The sequence below is a fragment of the Lissotriton vulgaris genome, chromosome 11, assembly GCF_964263255.1.
Source record: "Lissotriton vulgaris chromosome 11, aLisVul1.2, whole genome shotgun sequence".
In the NCBI taxonomy this organism is placed as follows: Eukaryota; Metazoa; Chordata; class Amphibia; order Caudata; family Salamandridae; genus Lissotriton; species Lissotriton vulgaris.
Genome location: NC_141699.1, coordinates 644,757,010 through 644,780,599, shown reverse-complemented (window position 1 = coordinate 644,780,599; position 23,590 = coordinate 644,757,010).

Genomic DNA, 23,590 nt, shown 5'->3' with positions numbered 1-23,590 from the left:
CGTATTGACACCCTGTCTGCCCAAGCAGCAGAGCTCATCGCTCTGACCCAAGCCTGCATACGAGCCAAGAACCTGAAAGTAAACATATACACAGATTCACAGTATGCATTCGGAGTCGTTCACGACTTCGGTGTCCTCTGGCAAGAGAGAGGTTTTTTGACTTCTCATGGAGCCAAGATACAGCATGGTCCCCTCATTCAAGCTCTGTTAGACGTAATACACTTGCCTACAGCCATAGCCATCATGAAGTGCAAAGCACATACTAAAGTCACTGACATTATTTCCCAGGGTAACAACCTGGCAGATCGAACAGCCAAGCTTACAGCTCAGACTCATACAGACATTCCAGCTGACACGACAAAGACCGAAGTACCATCACTGACGCATTGCATGACAGTCAGGGATCCCACACAAGATGTACTCGATATACAGACACATGCTACTCCAGACGAAATCAAGAAATGGACTGAACAAGGAGGGGTCCAGACGGATCAGGGATGGATGACAAAGGGAAAAGCCACATGGTTTCTCCCCGACTCTATGGTTCAAGTTATCATTAATACAGCACATAGTCCGGCACACTTAGGAGAAAAAGCCATGCTAGACAGCATCCAGAACCTTTGGTTCAACAAACTTTTACGTGCAGCAGCAAAACAGAAAGTACATACCTGCATGATCTGTTGTCAGTTCAATCCAGGCAAAGGCATTCCCGTGGAACAAGGTGGATTTCATCCTCCTGACCACCCTTTTGAAGTCCTCCAGATGGATTATATCCAGATGGATCGATGTCGAGGATTCAAGTATGTCCTCGTAGTTGTATGTGCCCTATCCAGATGGACAGAAGCGTACCCAGTCCCAGATTACACTGCCGTAACCACTGCCAAACAGCTGGCCCGTGAATTCTTCCCACGATTCGGTTTGCCCCGTGTCGTGTACTCAGATAATGGACAGCCATTCTCATCCGAACTCATGAAACAGGTATCTCTCCTGTTAGGGTACCAGTGGAAATTTCACTGCGTACGACACCCCGAAGCAGCTGGTCTCGTTGAGAGACATAACCAGACTCTGAAAACCCGGTTAGCAAAGGTCTGTGCAGAAAAAGGTGTAGATTGGATGGTAGCCCTACCGGTTGCCCTCTTTTACATGCGTATGGTAGCTCATTCCAGAACTGGACTATCCCCCGTACGAAGTGGTCTTTGGAAGACCACCGAATATGTGGGGTACGCCTATGCCGCGCAAGATCACTGATGTTGATAGTAATATGCTGACAGATTACCTGGCTTCCTTGATGTCTGCACTACTCTCTTGTCGTTCACAGGTCGCGGCTGCTTTCCCGGACAACACCCAAGTGAAACAGCATGAAATCGTTCCGGGGGATCATGTTTGTATAAGGAACTTCGACCGCTCAAGCCCTCTGGAGCCCAGGTGGTGGGAGCCGAAGCTGGTGTTGATGACCACGAGGACCGCAGTGAAAGTAGAGGGAAGAAAAGGCTGGCTCCATTCCAGCCACGTTAAACGATTCCATGGACTGTGTCCAGAGACATTTCCCAAGGACTGCCCTGATTCTGATACTGACACTAAACTCCCTCTGTTAGAGAAAACTCTGCAGCAGGAGTACAAAGCTAAGTTACGGTCTAGTAAGTCAGACAGCGTTTAATTGTTTAAGTCCCCCTCGTGTGAAGCGGCTAGACAGGTTTCTGACATGTATGAGATAGACCCAAATAGTGAGAGAGATAGACAGAAAGTCAAGAAAATGAAATACTGTAAAAATCTACGTAGTAGATGTATCGTTACATTGCTTTTTATGTTTTTTCTGAGTATTACGATCATATGTATAAGCTGGACGTTACATGTTTTCTTTCCTCCTCTTGGTTCACATGTACATTCTTCTTTCAATGACACCATAGAGCACACATTCAGTGACCTGCCCCCTCACGAACTATCCTATCGACTAGCACTGCGCAACAACACTTTTATCCGTATGTTACACCATTCTCATCAGACCAGCCATGTCACGAATTGCTGGGTGTGTGGCCGACTCCCACCTTACCAGAAAATGAAGGGAGCTCTGCCCCTCTTTCCCTATCCGTTTACACATAATGTTCGTGCGGAGCATGGTTTACTTTAATGTCCTCACTAGACAGTAAGTCCAAAGTTTCCCAGGGCAATTGGATATGGGGAGACCTGAATACAGTCATGAATAAAGCCTGTTTCCCAGACAAAGACGGTCTTCCCCAAAGGACAGGGACCGATCTAGAAAATGAAGTGTATGGATTAGGAAATTATACCCTTAGTCTCATGATTCTGAACGTTCAGTCCGAGACTAATTCGGACTTGCCGTTTATAACAGTTCTACCCGTGAAAGGTGAATTATGCGTCAGGAAAAATGGTTCAGTACACCTAGGACACAGTGATTGTAATACTGTGGTCGAATTCAGTGATAAAGGAAAGTCTACTTTCAAAGCTTCCCGCCATTCTTATTTTATTTGTGGTCAGATAGCTTATGTACGTCTGCCATTAGATTGGGGTGGAACATGTTATATCGTGTTCCTACTGCCACCTGTTTTTCTAGCCCCATCCAATTATCATCGAGATACCCATCTTGTACATATAAGACATAAGAGGGAGATTGAGTCCCCAATTGTCGATCAGACTGAGACAGCGTGGGAGCAATATACAGATTTCAATAAAGGATTCTTTTTCTTTGTAGGTCCTGTCCAAAACAGTAAACTGATACGCAAATTAACCAGAACTTTGGAAGCAGTAGTGAATGAAACTACTTTTGCTCTAGGAAACTTAACCGAAGAGCAGTCTGCTATGAGACTTGTTGTTCTTCAGAACCGCCTTGTCCTTGACGTCATCCTGGCCGATAGGGGCGGGGCTTGTAGAGTGATCGGATCCAGTTGTTGTGTGTTTATTCCTAATAACGCACCATCGGTATATAAAGCAATAACAAGGCTTCATAAAATAGCTCACCAGATACACCAGAATCCTGGCACCTGGACTTGGTCCGGTTGGCTCTGGAGTGTGATATCCGCCTGGGGATGGAAAGTACTGTCATTTCTAGGAATAATACTGCTTATAGTATTCAGTTGCTGTCTCTGTCTGCAATGTGGGCCAGCCATTTGCGGCTTGTGCGCCACGTCTTGTATTCCCCGTCCACGTTCACGTTCCCGTGCCCGAATGAAAAAGGATGAGCAAATGATGTTATACGAACAAATAGATGGTCTCATGAAAATAGATATATCCTAAAGGGCGCAGTAGGGGCCAAAGAGGGAATGAGGAAATAGAAATTTTTAGGTAGTCAGTGTGACCCCCACTCGCACCCTATCCATGCACCCGTGCCCCATGTATGTCATGTAATTCCCTTCCCGTGCCCGCCATGATAATGCCTCTGCATTTCCATCCAATGTTAGCATGTCAGTTAGTGAGCCCTCCATGTATAAAGTATCAATTCCGTATCCAGGCCTATGTTTCCAATGCATTTACATGGTGCACTTTTAAATATTGCAAAGCACACGTTTTCCACGTTTTTCTGGCTCAGTCGAGCCAGGCCCTTAATTGAGGCTCCGAGCCTCTTCTGTCTCTGAAAGCTGCAGTTTAGGTATGCATCCCTGACCTCTACCTTACTTCCTGCCCAGCGAAGCGGTGCACGGCTCGGCCTGGCCTGCCTGCCAAGACGGTATTTTGCCTACAGTTATCTGCTCAGCCTCCGCAAAAACACATTACAGTCTAGTGAAATAGGTAAACATATTCCAGCCTGCAGAGCAAAGGGCCTGGCCTTCCTGTCTCCTTACAAGTAATTTACTGCACCCGTTGCCATAGTAGGCCCATGGCCCAGCGCATTGCACGAAGACACGTATACACGTATGCACCCACTAGCATTCAGTGATGTACGGCCTCTGCCCGAGAGACCTTTTACTTCAGACAACACATCCTCCAAACACAAGATACCAGATATGCTATAGGTGCAGGTCGTTCTGACATCCCAGACGCCAGACTCCTCTACTAGTGCTAAAGTCAAGCCCCCAGCTCTCCCCAGTTACACGTCAATACCATGTCATGCTCAGTTGCACACGCATCCATGGTAAAGGTTTCTGCTGACCCTGCAGAATTTCTCTATGCATCCACCTGACTCTGTACCACTCATTACGTTACCGTCTCCCTCAGAGTCAATACCTGGGCCTTGTGCAGCGTGACTCCCCTCAGCTTGCTCTGATGGGCAACCAGCTTTGCCAGCAACCCTCATAACTTAGCTTGTCTTCTATTATGGCCTTGCAACCACAGCTGGATTTTCTTCTGGGAGAGGAGCTGTTTCTTCCAAGGGTCCTGAAACTCTGCGGGTATGGGAGGTGTGAATCCAGTTCAGCAAGCCCCTACACTTCACAGCCGTATTTGTCACCAGAATCACTTGATATAGACCTCTCCAACGAGCATCAAGGCAGCTCTTCTTTATGTGCTTGCAAATGAGCACCCAGTCACCTGGGCACAAGTCGTGGCACAGGTCCTTCGAGGTTGGGGCAGTCGAAGTTTCAACCTGGTGATACACAGAACGGACCACATCAGCCAGTCCTTTGCAATAATCAAGGATAAAATCATCGGTGATGTTTATCAAGGCTGTAGACAGCAATGCTGGCAACCGCATCACCCTCGCCATTAGGATCTTATGTGACGAGAGACCTGGCCTCCTATCGGGGATACTACGAATACTCATCAACACCAGGGGCAATGCATCAGGCCATTTCAGAGACATTGATGAGCAGATCATTGCCATTTGCATCTTGATAGTTCCATTAATCTGCTTCACAATGCCAGATGCTTTGGGTCTGTAGCTCCAATGCAGTTGCTGATCAACTTATAAGGCAGCTCAAAGCAGCTTTATAATCTCGCAATGGAAGTGTATTCCTCTATCCAACTCCAATGAGGTTGGAAAACTGAACTATGGGATGAGCTCTCAAAGCAACAACTTTGCTACTGTGAGACTTTCACACCTCCTTGTCAGGTAAACTTCCACCCACCGTGAGAATACACACACGACAACTAGACTGTACCTCAATCCATTGCACCTAGGGATTTCAAGGAAATCAAGCTAAATCCTATTTAATTGTCCCCCAGATCTTCAAATGTGACTCAGTGCAACCACAGTTTTCTTTCCAGCATTCATCTGTTGACACGTAACACATCTGTGATACACTGGTTCAGCAAAAGCACGAGATCATGGATTAAACCACGTCTGTCTGAACACTCCCACCATGGCATCCCTTCCAATGGGAACTGCTCCATAAATCTGTCTCACCATAGGGCTCAGGAAATCATCTGGTAACACTGCTCAACCATCAGTTGAAACCCAAATACCATCATCTCTTTTCTCGCAATCTGCTTTAATCCAGCCAACTTCTTCCAGTCCTGACACTTCTCCCTGCAGACGCTTGAGCTCATCCCAAGTATCCGCTATGGCGAACATCATGCTGAGCTCAGTTCTTTCTATGCTTTCTCCAATATATTTCCCAGTGAAAATGCACCCTTGTTCAGCACAGAAACGTGCAACTTCAGCGGCATACCAATTACCTATGGTCACAAAGTCATTTACTTTTCCATGGGCACAAAACTTTACCACAGATATTTCCTTTGGATGTTGCAAAGCTTCCAACAATTGACTTACATATTCTCCATTTCTGAGAGAAGATCCAGATGATGTTATGAACCCCCTCTATGACCATAGCTGTCCGAAGTCATGAACCACACCGAATCCGTACTGGCTATAGGAGTAGATAATGACTCAGATTTGATCAGCAACCAGGCATGCACGTGTCAAGGCAATGATTTCAGCCACTTGGCAGAGTGTAGTCCCTGTAAGCAAGCAGCTTCCACAACCCAAGCAATGGTACCTATAGCAATCTCTACTCCCAGATGACCCACATTCTCTTAGGCATTAACCATCTACAAAGAAGATTTCCTCTGATTCATGCAGAGGTTCATCGACAATGTCAGATCTCGGTTTGGGGCAAAGTTCAGTCACATCGAAACAGTCATGGTCCTCACAATCTTCATCATCAACATTTGTAAGAGGCATCAAAGTAGCAGGATTCCATACAGAACATCTTTTTAGAGTCACATTCTCTGAGGCAAGTATGACTTGCTCATAGTTTGTGTGTCTGTTATTTGACAAATGTGTCTTGGTTCTTGTCATCAGAAGCTCAACTGGGCGTGGAACATAAACAGTGAGAGGATGACCCATCACAATACTTTTACACCTTTCAAAGCTGACACCTGTTGCAGCAACAGATTTGAGACATTCGGGCAACGCTGAAGCTACCAGATCCAAAGTAGCAGAGAAGTAGGCAACTGGTCTACGGACAACTCCATGAGCCTGTGTGAGTACTGATAGTGTGCAACCCTCCTGCTCACAGCAGAAGAGTGAAAATGATTTGTTGCAATCAGGCATTCCGAGAGCCGGAGCGCGACACAGGCTTTCTCTCAGCTCCATGAATACAACCAAACAGTCATTATCCCATGGTACCGGATCACTCACATCCTTGTGCATCAACCTCTGCAGAGGTTTCGCCTGCATTGAGAATTTGGGAATCCATTGGCGACAGTAGCCAACAATTTCCAAAAACATCCTGACTTCCTTTTCTGTAGTTGGTGCAGTCATGTTCATGATCGCCTCAATGCAGTTTGGTGACACCTTCCTCTTGCCTTTCTCAATGCGATCACCCAAATCCCGAACCTCAGTCAAACAGTACTGTAACTTGCTCGGGGATACCTTATGTCCATTCTCTGCTAGGTGATTTAACAAGGCAACAGTATTGATCCTTGCAAGCGACTCCTGTTTCGGACGCAATCAAGAGGTCATCAATATACTACACGAGAACAGAATTCTGTGGCAGTACAAGATCCTCAAGATCCTCAAGATTCTTCTTCAAAATCTGATTAAAAATCGATGGACTCTCTGTATACCCTTGTGGAATACAACACCATGGTTAACACGATTTTCCAGACGGAAAGCAAACAAAAATTGTCTTTCCTCGTGTAAGGGTATTGAAAAGAATGCCTGATATGTCAATCACGTTAAACCATTCAGTTTCACATGGAATTTGAAATAGGATCACTGATGGATTTGGTACCACACGACAACATGGAACTACAATCATGTTGACCTTTCGCAGGTCTCGCATGATTATGAACTTCCCACTCGGCTTGTGCAGCCCCATTATAGGGGAATTGCATGGGTTCCCCATTATTTCCTTCAAAATTCCCTGTTCAATCATGGACTCAATTACAGGCTTGATTCCTGCCACTGTTTCTGCCATCAGATTGTAGTGAGGCAGTCTTGGGAACTCAGTGTTTGGCTTGATCAGGATCTTAACTGGCTCAACCCCTTTGATCAATTCTATATCTTCCCCTGTGAAATCCCATACCTCCAGATAGACAAAATATCTCACGTCGAGTGGTAGCTCTTCAACTGTCAACACAGAATACATCTCTATACAGAGATTCTGGTTCGCCAGTTTGAATGCAACATCATCATCAATAGTATGCAGCTCCACTCTCGTGGGTGTGCAATAGATGGTAAAATTCAACTTACACAAGACATCACGACCTTATAAGCAGATTGGACTCAAATTGCACACCACAAATAGGTGTTGATCATGGAAAGTTCCTATTCTTACAGGTATCTCATCTGTCAGTGGGTTGGTCATTCTCTTATTAACAACTCCTACAACTTCGAGTGATTGTCCAGAGAGGGGTAGGTTTGGGACTACTGCAGATCTTACAGTAGAAAAGGTAGCACCAGTATCAATCAAAAAGGTGATACAATGACCGTCAACATCTGCCTCCACATACGGACATCTCTGTTCTACCTCCAAGACTGCTCCAAGGGTACAGTCTTCCTGCCCCCTCAGGCACAGTCATTGCAATGGGTCTGGATTGAATTCATGGAAAGTCCTGATGAATGGCATCTTCTGGTACACTCAATTCCCCTGTGGAATCCTCAGAGGTTAGGGAACTTGCACTTGTGGACTAAGACCGCCTCCGTGTACAGACCTGGACCATGGGCATTGTCACTGTATTTACACCCTCATGGACCTGTACTACTTCCTCATCTTGGATCTGATCAGCTGGGTTTGACCTACACTCATACTTCCAATGCTCAATTTTGTGACAATAATGACATGCAGTGGTTCTCTTCAGTGTACCAATGTCTATCCCCGGTTTGGGATTTACGGGTTTCCCTCTTCCCTGACCCGATCCATTCCGGACTCCTCCATGGTTGTTTCCCTGTCTTCGTCCCAACGTTCCTATACTTGGCTGTGCTTGGTCCACTCTATCCGCATTCCTCATCTGGACTAGCATTAGCTTATCCTTGAGCTTCCTATGCTTCGAGTTTACTTCATCAGTATAATATCTGGCATACCATAGAATCTCATCCACAGACTTGTTCTGCCAACAGATCAAGTGCTGTTGGATCATAAAGCTAATATCTGGCCTTTATCCTAGGACAAATTTGGAAACAAACTGTCACGTGTCTTTTGGATCTAGAGTGCCCAATCCACTATACTGTTTGAAGGCTTGCAAGAGCCTTTTTTAATAAGCATAAACTGATTCCTTGAGCTCTTGAGTAGTTTGATCTATTGTGATCCAATCAATATCTTGCGGCGAAATTTTGTACTGTAACCTGCTCAAACTTTTTCAGAACTATGGGTGAAGGACCATGCGTTATGGGGTCTTGCTCGGGTTCCGAAGTTGGCCATTTAATAGCAATTTTACAAAGCAGACCACAAATCACTTGGTACTACAATGTCAATCAAGGTATTTATATCAATCCACAATACTTTTGAAATCTTGATAAAGCGATCGACTTGCTTTTACTGCTCAACTGACTTTTCCCTCAGCAGAGGAAAGCCATTAGTGAACGCTGCCAAATTACCCCTTTTCAAAGGCACATGCACACACCCTCTACTCAGTACCTCTTGCAATGGGGAAGCCACTATTCCTGCTGCCCCCCCTCCTGGAGGTGGCGTATCTCCTATACCCTTTTTAACACTCTTGTTCTTGGACCACCTTTCTTCCCACCTGTCAAGCATGCTCCATGCGCTTATCCCTACAATCAATTCTTGAATGTGGGTTTTCAATCCTATACCTGACACCGTAAGGGCTTTCGGTAACCATGTAGCAGTTTTAACTCCACTCATCTCTGCCTCCTCAATGCTTGCATCCATATTCCTTCCATTCCTGTTGAAATCTTTCCCACTACTCTTGGACTAGGGCTCGTCTGTGGTTCTCCTATTCCCTCCATAAGCGCTCGCCTTCCCTCCTCGAAACTTGGATTGTATGGAGGCGGATGCTCTGCTAGCAACCTGTCTAACAAGCTGTCATTGGTGTCCCTATCATCCTATGCGTGTCCCAACGTGCATCTTGGTATGCCTGCATTGCCTTTTTCATCCTTCCTTGACTGTGCTTCTTCTTCTTTGCCTGTGCTGCTCTCATCCATGCATCTAATGCCTCAAACTGTGTTGGTCTAGGTGGCGGTCGCAATGGAGCTATCACTGCCCATAAATGATACAGCACCTCTAATCTAAATAAACCATAATGCATCATGGAAGGGGTCCATTTGTTCACCAATCTATAAAGCTGGAGACAAAACCCTATCAAAAAACTACAACCTGATTGCACTGCTAGATGTAGAGGCAAAATACTTTGCGGGTCATCTACTAATAGAGCTGCATGAATGGGCAACAGAGCGCAACATAATTCCTCCTAGCCAAACAGGGTTCTGCAGAGAGACCGGTACAAAACCTAAGGCATTCACAATGTCATTACTTAGTGATAAGGCAAAAGTAACCAAACAAACTCTTAATTTCTGCTTTGTGCACTTTAAGGCAGCGTTCGACAACGTCAACCGAGCTAACCTGTGGAGAAAATTGGCTCTCTGGGGGATCCCTTTATCTCTTTTGAATCTTCTGATACAATTACACTCCAACACGTGGATACAGGTTAAGCTAGGTAATGGCTCCCATATTTCGAGGAGCATACCGACAACCAAAGGTCTCAAACATGGTTGTGTGCTAGCACCAACTCTTTTTAACCTTCATACAGCAGATATGACGTCGGCCCTTAGGGGCTGCAATGTGCATGCCCCTCTACTAGGGGGGAAGCCATCTCCAGTATGTCCTACATGGACGATGTTGTCTTAGCAAGCCAGACTCAAGTAGGTCTACAACGGCTACTTAATACATTGCACGGATATGCAAGCCGAAATATGCATGGAAGTTATCATCAGCAAAACCAAAACTCTGACAATGAATGGGAAAAAACGGTGTCATTTTATGTCCCTGGGAAAAACTCCGATTGCAAATTCTTCTGAGTATAAATACTTAGGTGTCATAATTGATAAGGGTGGTCAATTCGCGAAACAGCTTGAGGCCATTAAGAGGAATGGATGGTGATAGCGACAAGTCTAAGGCAACTCAAAACAAAATTGACTGGACCCATTATTTCACCATTGCTTCGTGTTGCGTAAGCAAAAAATTCCACTGTCAATCACTTACGGCAGCGAAGTGCTGAGAGGCATAGATGCTATACTGCTGGATTCCACCTTGACAAAAGCATACAGAGTTATGTCAAACCTCGCACGATATACCTCACCAGCACAGATCCAATTCGAGTTTGGATTAACGAAGCAACTTTTCGCAAGGCGAGGCTCGTACATCAAGTGCTGGCATAAAATCAAGAATTCGTCCAGGAACACATTGAACAGGCAGCTCTGGCAGGAATTGTGCCGCACATCTACCTCACATCCCAAAGCCTACCTTAAGGATTCGCTGGCCATCCCCAGACTAGCCGACTTATGGGGAATTCCAACAGCGCACTCGCACTTTAAGCACATCGTAAATAAGGTTATTAAGAGACTTTCTCTTACAGAAGACAAAGCTGCCTTTGTACACTTCAGCCACGCATGGATGACTCTGAGCAGCTACAAATCATTTGGGCCACATGCATACTTCGACCTGGGGTACTCCCGGAAGTCAAATGAATCTTTCTTAAAATACAGGTTAGGAATCCTCCCAGCCATACCACATCTTCCACAGGGCTGGGAGAGAACTGCAGGAAATTATGCAGGCTACGCGGGGTCGGAAGTGAGGCCATTGAACATCACATATGTTCCTGCATCAAGCTAAAAGTGAAAAGGGCAGGCCTCCTAAAAATCCACTTAACGAATGAGGCTTACATACACGGAGACAAGCAGTACTTGCCTGCTTTGATCCAAATGACCCGCAATTAAATGGGAAGCTAGTCAAGTTCCTGCTATTAGTAGCTTCTAAGCAAGGCCCAGTGACACCCTGAGGGAGCGTAAAAACGACAACAAACTTAATTCCTTCACAACAGTAACCTGTGTATAGACTCCAGAGGCTTAGAGCATAATGTAAACATTGGGAACTCTACATTTTGGAAACATTTCTGTATTTAATAATACATAAGATTTTTACTAGAGTATTGATTGAAAAGGTTAATTAATCCAAAAATGTTTTATCAGAGAGTATTTTTGTAATGGTTTTAATTAATCAAAAACTATAAAAAATGTACTTACTTACATACCGTGGAGAAGCCAAATCTCCCTCCTTTTCGGTAATCCTATGCCAAGTTTGAAGCCAAACTATGCTATGGAGTCCTACATTTGTGGACATGTAATGTGGTGGGGTATCCTCAGGTGGTGCTTCCTCACCCACTGGAGTCACTACTCCTCTATCCTCTCTGCAAAGATCTTGTAACACCCTAAAGCATCGCATAACTGAATCAAACTTTTACCCACAAGATGTTTGTGTTTCTACTTCCTGATGACAATCCACCAATCCCATTGCGGCTTTACACCAACTCGCCTTCGCATCGCTGCACACTCTGATGTCACTTCTCCTCACACAAAAGTTCACCCTTCTTCACAATCTCTTCCTCACACATTCACACACCTCACTCATAGAATCAAAATATCTGACTGTCCAACAAATGACCGGACAGTCACATATCCGACTGCCTGTCCACAAAATGAAGGACAGCCATAAGTAATTGTATGTCTCACCTCTGGCAACTGCCTGTCCACGAAACGACCAGTCAGCTACACCTCAAACCGTTGGCCCACGAAAAGTCAGTCAGTCATATAAACAAAATCGATAGGATCCACTCGCTCAAACCGATTCACACATAGTGAACCACGACCTGCATTGCCCCTCTCACACAAGTTTCCCTATCACCAGTGTTTCTTTTTCGATAGCGCTTCACAACTCCCACAATCACTGGTCAGACAATTACAGCACTGGTGTCTACACCACAAATCTATCCCGGCATCTTAGGTTCCTCGTCGAGTCTGACATCAAAATCACATGGACCATGCACATTTGTCCCGAACCCACAATCACTTGACTCTCATCCCAACTCCGCAAGGCATCACACAATCAAATCATCACGGCAATCTAACACACACATCCATATTCATACTCACTCCACTGTGAACCGCTGTTCCTGCCGCACCGTCACTCTCCGTCGGTCTCCGCCAAAGCCCGTCGTCCTCTGCTCTCCATCCTCTGGGCTTTCTAACTTTCCTTGATTCTCCCCTCACTCCTGAGGTAACCATCCTTGTGCTACCAACTGATGGCGCTGGGTTCCTCTCTACCAATTTACTCTGGAACCCTTGGTCAATGGACCATTAGTACCTGCTGAGAAGTGTAGAGGGGAGAAATAACTTGTTAAGGCAAACTAACAATTTTAAAGGAACATGACGCTGAAGAATCACAAACTCTGAATTCCAAGTTAGTGAGTTTATTACAAAGCCAAAAATAACTGGACATACAGACACCTAAAGATGAGGTTGTAGAAATACATTGGACTAATCCAAATCCAAATCTACGAGCGAGATTGAACCGCTGGAGCATGAAAAGATTGACAAATTACAGAACGAGAATGCAGCAAATGATTGCGCCACATCCAGATTAGTCTTCATTTAGGGTTGGTAAGTGAAAAGCATTAGTCTGACCCTACTCTCCGACTCAACCCCCGGGGCACTATCCCTAATACAAAACACAAAATGTAGAACACGCCCACACTTTGCATCTGGATCACCTCATCCTGATGGCAAATTCTCATAGCTGATTTTCCATTTAGTTGCAATGCTCCAAGCTCCTGGCTCGATGACCTTGATTCCCAGGCCTCCTTCAGTGAGAAAGAACACTGTCTCCGAATTATCAAAATTCTCTGCATAAAAGTATCCTCTCGCCCGCCGAGCCTAACTCCTAAAACAAAAGGCTTTATTCTAACTAGCAACGATGGCTTTCTCCACCTGCAACAGACATGTGAGAACAGAACAAATCCAACATGCACACGAAATCCAGCTTTTCTAATCACGAGAGCAATCGGGTAGAAAACACGTCAGGCCTACAGAAATCAGCCAACATAAGAGTGAAGCACATAGGCCCTACGTATTACACATAAGTGAACATTTTACTAAGGCATTTCTAAACCATCATGTTACATAGGCACATCAAATGTGCAAATAATTGTGAGCAGCCTATGAAATCCTACATGGTAAAGCTGAATTAAATGTGCAGAATTTAATATGGTGCACATTTAAATCAATGCACAACATTACAATAAGCAAACTTAATTAATGTATTGATTTATTTATTTTAAAGGTTTTATATAGTGCTGGCTAGACCTAAGGGTATCAGAGCGCTTTACAGGAGAGTGAGCAAGTACGGTAATCTGAACATTTGAACAAAAAACATTGCAATAAGAACCAATATAACAAGGAAAGCAGATAAATAGTAATTGGGCTAGGGTAGGTGGGTGGAAGTGAAAAATCGAGGATAAAAGTGGGTAATAAGGAGAGTGGGAGTTAGGGGAATAGGAGATCAGTGGAAGGCCGTGCGTGAGGCTAGATGTCATATTTAAAAATGGAGGCGGGGTTAGGGGGAGGGGAAGGAGAGCGTGAGGGAGGGGAGTTAGGAGGGAGAATGGGGAGGGGAGAGAATTGGCTAGGGGAGGGGAGGGGAGAGGAAAAAATGGAGTTCTAATTAACCACAGACAAGTGCTAAATTATTTAAAACTCAACTGCCACATTAGTTTCTTTACATGGCACACATTTATTCTATCAATTCACTACACTTTATTGCCAAGAACATTCTAATAACCACATGTTAACACAACAAATGACTAAATGTAGGTGCAGACTATTTGTGGTTATAATGCACCCCTACAAATGAAAGAGCACCATCGCGCTCCATCAAGCCTGCCTCCCTCAGTGAACTAAAATTTCACACAGAGGACAAAGCTGGCAGTGTAGCTATACAACATTTCATCCAGGCTGTCTTACAGGGTGCCTACCTCACAGGGTTAACTACTCTTCCTGAAAACCTACCCCATTTTAGTAGGAAAACTGAGATTGGCACTTTTCCGGCGATTACATGTAGGAAAATAGCGTGGAAGGCCATGGAAAGTCAAACACTGGTTCTGTTTATTTTCTGTCGCGGGTGTGCTAGATGTTAGCGCTGAATCCAGCCGACTGGTGCCTCCCACCTACTGTCATTTTAGAATAACAGTGCGGCTGAAAAGCAATTACCGTAATGCTGCTTTTATAAGGGAACACTGGGGTGTATTGAAACGCCATGCTCGAATGAATGTCCCTGATTCATTTTAATTTTGTATGATCAACCCTTACATGAAGGTCAACATCTGATATACGCAGAGACACTTTTGCAACATGCATCAGGCAAAATAAAGAACTGGCTTCTGATCCCTTTCAATTACAATCCCCTCTTTTATATATTTGATATTACACCTTATGTTAATATTCAGCCCAGTATAGTTCTGCTGCTATTCGGGGCTATTACATACAGTGTCCTGACTCACCCCATATTTCCTAGAATTCGCGTGTGTGGTAAATTCAGGTGTGATAAATACGCTGCAGAGACATTGCACCACACTATTACACATCATTTAATAACGCATAGGAAAACATTAAAAATAATTTGGAAAAAACAAAGTTATCAGTGATTTTTCGCACTGGTTGTCTATTACCAAAAACTTTTGGCTGGTGGTATTCCGGATGGTAATACCACAAACTGCTGTGGTCATCTTGTAACAGATGACACAGGAAACAGCAGGGTAACACCATTAATGCACATTTTAAGACGTGTTGCCTTACTGTGAAATTTAAGAGGAAATTTTGCCTGCTCGTGACTTATTTTCGGAATTCATCAGTAAGAGTTACTTATCACCAGTAAATAAGTGTATTCACAGCAGAATCTTGCGGAATTGGGGGCACTGTCTGTAACACTTAGAACTGGAGCTTTCAGATGAAACGGATATGTGCAAAAGCCTTTACAAAAGATTGTGTACATTCAATAAATTACACCTGGTGCTGTGCTCACCACATTTGCAGAAGCTGTCCGTATTCCTCTGACAGACTCCTGAGAAGCCTTGTAAGCGTAACTAAGAAATAAAACTCTTCTGTGTAGAATTAAGCACATTATACACCTGTATTTCGCATACATATGCAAGTGTTTACAGTTGTATACATCTGATGCAACTTCTGCATATATTAGGTACAAGGGCCCTCATTTATGGGGATTTGGCGTAGCGCAGTGCAACAAGTCAGCTAGCTCTACTACCCTACGCCAAAGTGAAAAGGCAGGAAGACACTGTATTTATGCAATATGGTACATTCCTGTCCGTCCCCCCTGCAATGGCGATGTTTCAGCAGCCTAGCACCAATTGAGGCACACTTGCCTCATGGTGCAAGGGTGCCTGTGTTGCCGGCAGGATTGTTTTTTGCAGGAAGGAGCACCTTCCTGCACAGAAACAGTCAACAGCCCTTAAAGCGTTTTGCAGAGGAAACAAGCATTTGCAATGCCATAGATCACTAAAAAAAGACGTACTGTGTACCAACCGAAGTAACATGCATTTGCGATGCAATAGGTTTCGCAATTGTGAGATTTTGAGCTATTGGCATTGTACAGGACAATGTCTTTTATTTTTGTGTTTAAAAAAGCTGCAATAATAAAAGGCATTGTCATTTACAATAACAATAGGTCAAACTTTCTCAATTACGAGACCTATTGCATTGCAAATGCTTGCTGTTTACAAGCGCCCTATGCTAAGCTTTCAAGTTAATTTAGGCCACGTCCCTTTCTTTAGACCAGCCGTATCTAAAAGGTCTGCTGCTGCTGTTAAAGTGAAAGCGCGGTATGGGGCACTTTTACCACAAAAAGCATTTGTTTTTCAAGTTGACAAACAAATGCTTTATTTGGAAAAAGTGTCCCAAGAAAATGCGCATGGTGGGCTGAATGTACTGTATGTTAGAGGAAAGCATGTAGTGCCTGCAGTCACAGAAACTTGTTAAAGAAAATGAAGCTCACAGACTAACAACCAAAGTAAAAGGGCCAGTCCTCATGGGAGGTTCTAAATGAAGACAAGCCAGTACTAAGGAGGGACTAACAAGCCTATCAACAAATCAGAAGCCATCATTTACAAAAGGACAATAACACAGGCCAATAACAAATGTGGGTGGAGAGTGGGCGGGGTTTCAAGTACATACTCCAATACAGCATGCCTCATAGAGCAGCGCATGCGCTGCCCACGCTCGACCTAAAACAAGTAGAAGAAGAATGGTGTGGCAGTACCAGTGACTGGCAGTACCCCACACTCAGAACAGCAATGGTACCAGAGACTGTCAGGGTGCATGATGACTGGACACTGCCTGCAGCCTCCAGCACCTGGCCATCCCTGCATCCCTCTGCATGCTGGCCAATCCTGCCTGACTCCAGGGCCAGTACATCCAGGAGAGGCAGGCTCCAGCACCTGGCCATCCCTGCACCCTTCCACATGCTGGCCAATCCTGCCTGCCTCCAGGGCCAGTATGTCAAAGCCTGAGAGCCTCAGATAGCAGATCATTCCTGCCAACCTGCACGTGCTGGACATCGCTACCTGCCTCCAGTACTGGGCGTCCATACCTGCCTTCCTTCAGTACCTGTCATTCATTCATGTCTGCCTCCAGAGCCTGTTCATCCATTTCTACCAGCCTCCAGTACCTGTTCACCCATCCCTGCCTGAGTAGCCCATGTTTTTCGTTGGATTCGAGGCTGGTGGTGTCCAATGCCCTGGTGTGGAACACCATAACTTCTAGTTTTGATTCCACCCCAGGCCCCTTTTTCCACTATCCTTCACTTCTCTCTCATTGTCTCAGTCCTTCAAACTCTTTGTTGTCCCTGCCTTCTCTCTTTGTCTCCATTGTTTTACCTTTGTCTTCTTTCTTCACTCTCTCCTTAACTGTCTTTTTCTCGCTTACGCGAGGTCAACGTTTGAGGTTGAAAACAGAGTGGCACTGCCCACCAGCTGGAGCACCCCGCAGAAATTAGGCACTTGCATTAATTTATTTATTATTTATTACAGGATTTATAATGCACATGGCTGCCTCAGTGACGAGGCATCCCAGCGCAACCAGAAACCTAACCGGAGCAGGAAAGCGCAGCAAGCGAAGAATATCACAGAGTGGGGAACAGCCAAGTCTTCAGGGACTTAATCGTCAGAAGGCTGGGGATGGCACGAATACATACTGGAAGAGAGTTCTACAGTTTGGCCGCCATGTGACCAAATGACCGGCCCCCTACTCTTGCTTTCCTAACATGGGGGACACAGACCAAATCTTGATTAGTCGATCGTAGAGCTCGACTAGGCAAGTATGGCTTCAGGAGGCCCGATAGCCCCTCTGGGGATTGGAGCCTCAAGATTTTGTGCACAATGCAGAGCACGTTGAACTGTATGCGTACTTCAATTGGCAACCAGTGCAATTTCACAAGAACTTTGGCCACAGAGTGCCATTTATGGAGAGCCACTAGCATATGTGCAGCTGCGTTCTGGACCCTCTGCAAGCGCTTGATGCTGGCTTTGTTAGCACCAAGATATAAGGCATTGCCATAGTCAAGCCTCGCCAAGATGGAAGCCTGCAAGATGGTCTGACGTACTCTGGGAGGGAAGAAACCAAGCAGAGGTCTCAATCCTCTCAGAAGCCCAAAGCAGACTGCGGCTACAGCTTTTGTCTGCTTATCAAATGTCAGACCGGTATCGAACCAGACACCCAGGTTCTTCACCGTCTCCTTCGGCACCGGTGCGGGCTTCAAATGATCGGGCCACCATTGCTCTGACCAGAGTCCCCGGTCCTTCCCATACAACAAAATCTTGGACTTGATGGCATTTAATTGAAGGTAATTAGCCTTCATCCAGGACGAGATAAATGATAAGTCCTCCTTGACGTTTTCCAAATTGGTCCTGCATTTTTTAGAGAAGCAATCACCAGCTGGGTGTCGTCAGCATACGACACTAAGGACAGCCCCCTGTCTCTGGCCACCTTCGCCAAAGGTCCCACATACAGATTAAACAGAAGGGGGCTCAGGATGGAGCCTTGAGGGACCCCCCTACCCAGAGCGTGTTCGTGCGAGTGGAACGGCGGAACAGACACTTGGAACAACCGCTCGGCCAGAAAGGACCGGAACCATTCCAAGGCAGGGTCCCTAATACCGATCGTCCAAAGACACTGAAGGAGAATCTCATGGGACACCGTATCAAATGCGGCGCTTAGATCCAATAGGATCAAGGCCGCTGAATCATCTGCATCCAACCTACTACGAATGGATTCCGTGACCGCCAAAAGAGCGGATTCCGTACTATGGCATCAAAGTGAAGCTTTGCATTGTTCTCTGAGTCCGGTGTATGCAGGACCCATCACAAATTAACCTCTTATATATCTTGAAAAAAAAACAGACCCACCCCCTTTTCCCAGTCTTCTCTGTATTGTTTCTCAGCTTGTATTTTTTAAAGTTAATTTTATTATCCCAAATCTGGCCGCTTTCAATTTCAGACTTTTTAATAGAAAATCGTGAGATCCTGTAATAGAGTCCTAGAAATCTTTGTTAACACAGATAAAAATTTACGAATTCACATTGTTTACATCTATTTATTTGTAACAACATGTAATAGCAGCGCTAAACTTAAAAAAAGAAAAATACAATGACAGGCCCGTGGCACTGCCTAATCACGTACTGGGCACCCCAAACAAGTACACTGCTGGTGAGAAGCAGGAAGCCCTCTCCCTTTTCCCCAGAGCCAGGGGGAGTGGTCAGGTGACCTGCGGCGTGTCCTGCTCCCCTGAAAGGAGAAATTTGCGGCCTCGGATCGCTCAGTCCGAGTCCCGCCCCTAAGGCACCCTTTAAAGTATTCTCAGCAGGTTGGGCGCCTGCCAGCTCCGGGGTTCATGCACTGCTGTTCCCAGCACTCCAGCGACGCACAGAAGGGCAAGCGCGCTCCCTGCTGTGGGCACACGCTCCAGCTGTTTATCCTGCTGCTAAAACACCAAAGGCTTCTGGAAAACCGTGAAATATATAGTTTTTTAAAGAGGTGCACCATAAATGTAGCCCTTATTATTCAAGAGGAAACAGCAGTGGTCAATGCTCACCACGTTTCAAGCAGTACTGCATTTTGCAATGTTGTGTAAAAAAATGGTTCACATTTTGAAGGGGTGATGCATCCTAAAGCGCGCGATGCGCACGCTGTGTAACCCCGGCCGACAGGGATAGGAGATGTGCACGTGTACGGAGTGCACATCTTCTGTCCGTACGCATGCACATCTCCTGTCGGTATGCGTGCACATCTCCTGTCTGCGCGTGCCACCTCCTGTCTCCCTTCGGCATAGAAACCGGCGACTATAGGTCTCGCCCAGGCGAGAGGCGCATGAGCTGCGTCGCTAGGTGAGACCTAAAAAGGACAGTCCTAATTGGAGGTTACAAATGAAGACAAGGCAGTATTAGCAAGCCTATTAATGAATCAGAAGCCAGCATTTACGAAGGACAATGTTACAAGCCACTGAAAAATATGGGTGGAGAGTGGATGGGGCTTCTATTCCATACACCAATATAGCATGCCGCAGAGCAGTGCATGCACTGCCCAGGCTTGACCTAAAAATGAGCAGAAATTAAGTTATTTCTCCTTGTTACACCTCACCTTGGCAGGCTTAATGTTTTGGCACTTTCCCAGGTTTATATGTTCTTGTAAATCTGGGGAAGTGTCAAAATTCATGGGTGTTGCAGCGGCAAACTCATACCAATGCCAAGCAGTCAGAGCAAGGCAACGATTTGTGCTACCTTGCTTTATTCCACATCTATGAGGCCACTCAAAGCCACGCATAGTGACTTTGCGTGGCCTCATAGATATGCTTTTGTAATTTGCGCAGTCGGCACAAGAGGCTTGTTAATATTCCCCATAATTTGTACTGGTGTAAGTAAGTTTTACGTCTTGAAATTTCCAAAGTACATCAGGCCTTTGTTTTATGTATATATGCAACAGGTCCAGCAAATTTTGCCCAAAATACTGTTCACAGTAATAGAACAGGAAACTAGTGGTAAACAAAGTGTGACGTGTGTGAACAAAAAACATGGGATTGATCTTTAATACCGCAAAAACATTGTTTAAAGGAAAATGGAAAAGGAAAATGGAAAAGGAAAATGAATTAATTAATTAACACATAAGGCCATGTAGCATTTAGGGCATCTACACATCATAATATCTTTGAGTGATTAAGCGTATATTTTACTACAATTGCTGCAAGTTTAATAAATACTATTGTGCATTAACCCCTTTGATGCTGATGACGGCCCCCAGCCGTCATGCAACACAGTGGGCGTGTGCTGATGATGGCTGGGGGCCGTCATGAACCTGCCCAGTCGCAATTCTGCCGCACAGGCGCAGAATCGCGGCCGCGCCCAAGGGGTTAAAAGAGATACAGGCTCTATCCAGTGGGAGTGTTTTGTGAAGGACTCCCTGATGGAGCTAGGACTGGATGAATATTGGGAGGACAGTTCCCCAACCGTGCGCAGGGAACCACTGAAACATGTATACTGGAAATGGGTGTGGGACGCTGAAAATCCAAAGGCAAAATTGTGTTTTTTAATAGATAGTTTTTTACAAATTAAACCACAGATTGCTATAGAGCCTTTATTTGATTTCTTGATTGTCCCAGGTGACAGAAGTTTATTTCTTTGATATGGTACATTACCGCTTTTGACTTTTACATCCAAATGGCATCCTCGAATGACTGATAATGTGACTTGCCCAGATTGTCCTAATGAAGATAAGCCGCTTGCTCATTTTTTACAACCACCCAAGGAAAAGGTGGATATTGTCACTATGCAGTCAGCTGGGAAGTAGAAGTAAGCAGTATTGTCCCACGTTCAGGCTGATTTGCACTGAAACTAGAGAAGTTGTGGTATGTGCGGTGGCTTATTCTTTTAGATGGGGCTGGGTTATTAGGGCTAGGGCCCTCAAATAACAAGTTTGGCCTTATCTTCTACTTGCTCTAAAATCCTTTTCTGCCTATGCACCCGCTGTGGCTAGTTTCTTGTCATCTATGGTTGTCTTGCCGACCACCTCTTAGATTTCTAACTCTTCTAATTTTTAGGTCCCGCCTGAGCCAGCGCATCAGGTGTGTTAATTTAATCAAACTAAAAGTATACTGCATTACAACCACAATTATATAAAACGTTTTAACTAGAGTAACTCCTTGTTCTATCACAATTTTGACATTTGGAACTGTTAACTTACTAGCAGTCAGCTGGATGGACGAGAATCTCCAGTCTTGGCTTAGGAGGCCGTTAAAATTGTTTCTGTGTCCTCTTCGTCAATTGTTTCGGAAGTGTACCTATTTAGTGAGCACATGTGTTGTACAGTACACCCAGCCACCCCAGGCTTTCCTATCCAACAGCATTTACATTCTGTGTTGAACCACACCAGTTTCTGTACTTTGGGCATCATTAGTGGAGGGGGTGTAATGGCACAGGGGTCAAGGGATCGTAGGGGCGCACTCCACTCCGATTATGAATGTTTTGCTACCCATCTGGGTGGCACTGTGGCACACTGTGGCACACTATACATGCTTGAGTTGTGGCTTATGATATCCGTGCTACACAACTAATACATATCCATTATTAGTATATGAGTTGAATGTTTAGCATGCAATATGCTTTGTTACTAAACACAGACCTGCTGTAGAGTCACATATACGATGCAAGCACTTGGTTGGTGTGTGGGAGAAATGGATATCACTAGTTTGTGAGAAAGCAATTACAGTGTCTAACTCTAAGAGATGGTTTTGATGGCAGTTTGAGTTGCTAAGAAAAAGGATGATCTCATATTAAACATTATTTGGTCACTGTGTCTCAAGTAGATATTGAAACTTTTCCATTTCATGTCTTCGGAAGAACAATAGGTGGCTAAACTCTGCTTGATAAGTTGTAACTGAGGCAAAAGTCTTACTTTCTGTAGACTGAGACTGCTAGAAATTAATTATATTGACCATTCGTATAGCATCTACCACAAACTGCACTGACTTTAGGTGCTATTTAGTAATCCGTGTTATTTCATAGCTCAATATGTCCACAATTTTTCGAGTAAGAAGAATGAAAATAAACTTGTAAGAAAAGGACTCTTTTTGCATGATCACCCTTCCAACCTTTTGGACAGATGCTGCTGGTGTTTGTTACCCTGAAGTGCACTGTGATATGCAAGACCAGCCCCTAGTGCATGTGCTCCAACGCTTCAAAGGATATGTGGAATTGCTAATCCCTGTTTGGCATATTCAACTACCGATAAGTAACTAGTATAAGATACAAAATGTGTTCAGGCCTAATAAGTTAAATGTCACTTGTGGACTGCGGAACCTATTGGGCGACTACTGCAGTGACAAAGTGAAAGCATGACTTTAGGTCTGCCTCTGCAGTCTAGACTGGCAGTTTTTAAACTGCCAACCAATCATGGCAAAATTAGGGTGTTCAATATTTACTGAAGGGAGGCTGGTAGTCCCATTGGCTAGCATGGTCCAATCACTTAGCCAAACCACTAAGTGCTAACTTCAACTTGAGACCACCAAATGTAGTTCTTCGAAGTATCAAATTAATTGTTACTTAAACCGGACTTAGTGCTGAAGCCAGACATAAGGTAACTTTTAATAGAAAGCTCACTTTAAGCACTTTTAAAAGTCCCTGTTTTCTTGCTCCAAAGTTCCAGTAGCCATTTCTTTTCAGGTCTCGCCTACGCAGCGTGCATGCACTGTTAGGAAGGCCTTTAGCCGTCGCTCTGCTCATTTTCAAGCACGAGTGCAGTGCTTGAAAATGAGCAGACTGCGAGCGCACGCACGCACAACTCCCGGGCTCTCTCTCTCTCGCTCTCTCTCTCTCTCCTCTCGCTTTCTCTCTCTCTTTCTGTCTGTCTCTCCCGCTCTCTCTTTTTCTCTCTCTCTCTCTTCCCTTCTCTCGCTCTCTCTCTCTCCCCCTCTCTCTCTTTCTCACTCTTTCCCTTTCTCTCTCTCTCTCCCTCCCTCTTTCTCTCTCTCCCTCCCTCTCTCTGTTTCTTTATCTTTTTCTCTATCTTTATCTCTCATTTTGAGAAGATGATTTAATTGCAAGTATTTTCAAAGATAAAACCACCTATCTAAGTTCTTCGATGAAGGACAAAACCAGCATAGGTATAAATGTTTTTGGATTTGATTGTGTGA